The sequence below is a fragment of the Brassica oleracea genome, chromosome C9, assembly GCF_000695525.1.
Source record: "Brassica oleracea var. oleracea cultivar TO1000 chromosome C9, BOL, whole genome shotgun sequence".
Taxonomy (NCBI): Eukaryota; Viridiplantae; Streptophyta; class Magnoliopsida; order Brassicales; family Brassicaceae; genus Brassica; species Brassica oleracea.
Genome location: NC_027756.1, coordinates 12,274,835 through 12,277,613, shown reverse-complemented (window position 1 = coordinate 12,277,613; position 2,779 = coordinate 12,274,835). Strand labels below are relative to the sequence as shown.

Here is a 2,779-nt window from a genome sequence, read left to right as displayed (position 1 = left end):
GATGACAAGCCTTTCCATACACAAGGTTGAAAGGTGTGGTTCCCAAAGGAGTCTTGTAAGCAGTCCTATAAGCCCAAAGTGCATCATCTAGCTTGATAGACCAATCTTTTCTTGTAGTTCCCACAGTTTTCTCCAAAATAGACTTGATTTTTCTGTTGGAGATCTCAACTTGACCACTTGTTTGAGGATGGTAAGGGGTTGCAACCTTATGCTTCACACCATTCTTCTTGAGAAGATTCTCAAACAACTTGTTGATGAAATGAGATCCTCCTTCACTGATCACAACTCTTGGGACTCCAAATCTTGGAAAGATAGTGCTCTTGAACATCTTGATCACCACTCTAGAATCATTGGTGGGACTTGCTATAGCTTCCACCCACTTGGAGACGTAGTCAACGGCTACGAAGATGTATTTATTGCCAAAAGATGATGGGAATGGTCCCATGAAATCAATACCCCATACATCAAACACCTCCACTTCTAGAATTGGATTTTGGGGCATCTCATTCCTTTTGGTGATGTTCCCTCTCCTTTGGCATGAATCACACTTAGCGACAAAGTCTTGAGTGTCTTTGAACATATGAGGCCACCAAAACCCAGCTTGTAACACCTTCGAAACAGTCTTGAAAGTAGCGAAATGGCCTCCATAGGATGATCCATGACAGTGTGTAAGGATCCCTTCAACTTATTCTTCAGCTACTACTCTTCTATAGAGTTGATCTCTACAAATGACGTAGAGGTAAGGCTCATCCCAATAGTATCTCTTCACATCTTTGTAGAACTTCTTCTTAGCATATCTTTCAAGACCCATTGCCTCTCTTCCACAAGCTAAGTAGTTCACCAAATCAGCATACCAAGGACCTTTCTCTTCATTTGCCTTCACCTCTTCAAGCTTCTTTCCAGTATCACAAACTGCTACCACTGTTCTAATTGCCATGATTTGTTCTTCTGGAAGCCCTTCATCAATGGGGATCCCACACTCAATCTTCAGTCTAGACAAGTGATCAGCTACACCATTCTCAACTCCTGGCTTGTCTTTGATCTCTAGGTCAAACTTTTGTAACAGCAAGATCCACCTCAACAGTCTTGGCTTAGCATCCTTCTTGGCCATGAGGTGTCTTAATGCATCATGATCAGTGTAGACTATGACTTTTGATCCAACCAAATAGCTTATGAACTTCTCAAAGGCATAGGCAATGGCTAGCAGCTCCTTCTCAGTTGTAGCATACTTCATTTGGGCTTCATCAAGAGTTTTACTCGCATAGTAGATCACATGAGTCTTCTTGTCCTTCTTTTGGCCAAGAACAGCTCCCACAGCATAGTCACTAGCATCACACATGATCTCAAAGGGGAGATCCCAATCTGGTGGCTGCACAATGGGGGCACTAACCATCTTGTCCTTCAACTTGTTGAATTCTTCTAGACATTCCCAATTAAAGTTGAATGCAGCTTCCTTGCATAGAAGCTTAGTCATTGGCCTAGCCATCATGGAGAAGTCTTTGATGAATCTTCTATAGAACCCATCATGACCAAGGAAGCTTCTAATGTCTTTCACTGTCTTTGGTGGAGCTAACCCAACTATCACTTCAATCTTAGCCTTCTCCACCTCAATCCCTTCCTCTGAAATCTTGTGTCCAAGCACAATCGCTTCTTTAACCATGAAGTGACACTTTTCCCAGTTCAGCACAAGGTTGGTGTCTTCACAACGCTTTAGGACCCTGCTATGATTGGACAAACAAGCAGAAAAAGAAGATCCGTAGACAGAGAAGTCATCCATGAACACCTCCACAACATCTTCTATAAGATCAGAGAAAATAGACATCATGCACCTTTGGAAGCTGGCTGGAGCATTACATAGCCCAAATGGCATCCTTCGATAAGAAAAGGTACCATAAGGGCATGTGAATGTTGTTTTCTCTTGATCATTTGGATGTATGGGTATTTGGAAGAACCCTGAATACCCATCAAGAAAACAATAATAGGGATGATTTGCAAGTCTCTCAAGCATTTGATCAATGAATGGCAATGGAAAATGATCATTTCTAGATGCTGAGTTTAATTTTCTATAATCTATGCACATCCTATGTCCTGTTATTGTTCTTGTTGGAATTAGTACATTCTTATCATTTTTAACCACAGTTAATCCACCCTTCTTTGGGACAATATGCACAAGAGACACCCATTTGCTATTCGAAATAGGATAGATTACTCCTGCATCTAGGAGTTTTAGAATCTCTTTCTTAACAACATCTTTCAAGTTGGGGTTCAACCTTCTTTGATGTTCTATAGAAGTCATAGATTCATCCTCTAGATGTATCCTATGCATGCATAAAGAAGGTGATAACCCTTTAATATCATCTAGTGAGTAGCCTATTGCCTTTCTATACTTTTTCAGTTCATTCAAAAGTTTAGACAATTCATTTTCATTCAGTTCATTACTCACTATCACAGGGTAAGTCTCATTAGGGCCAAGAAAAGCATACCTTACACCTTGGGGAAGAGGTTTAAGTTCCACTTTAGGCGCCTTAGTTCACTCCAGTCCTCTTGATGAATGTCTTCTTGTTGAGTAGCTGAGGCAGCATGTTGAATCTCATGTGTAAGCTCCTCATTTTGATCCTCACCACCAATCCCCTTGTGAGAATCCAACACCTTCACATAGGCATCACTTTCCTTGTTCTCAATCACTTGGACCTCTCTTTCAATTGTTAAAGCATGATGTAGATGGTCTTCAAGTGCCAACTCCTCTAGAAGCTCATCAGCCAGGTCATCCATTTCATCT

General features: G+C 41.1%; 1 pseudogene; it reads right to left on the bottom strand.

The window, feature by feature from the left end:
• LOC106314342 overlaps window positions 1-2,779 on the bottom strand; it is an 11,105-nt pseudogene that overhangs the window by 447 nt on the left and 7,879 nt on the right.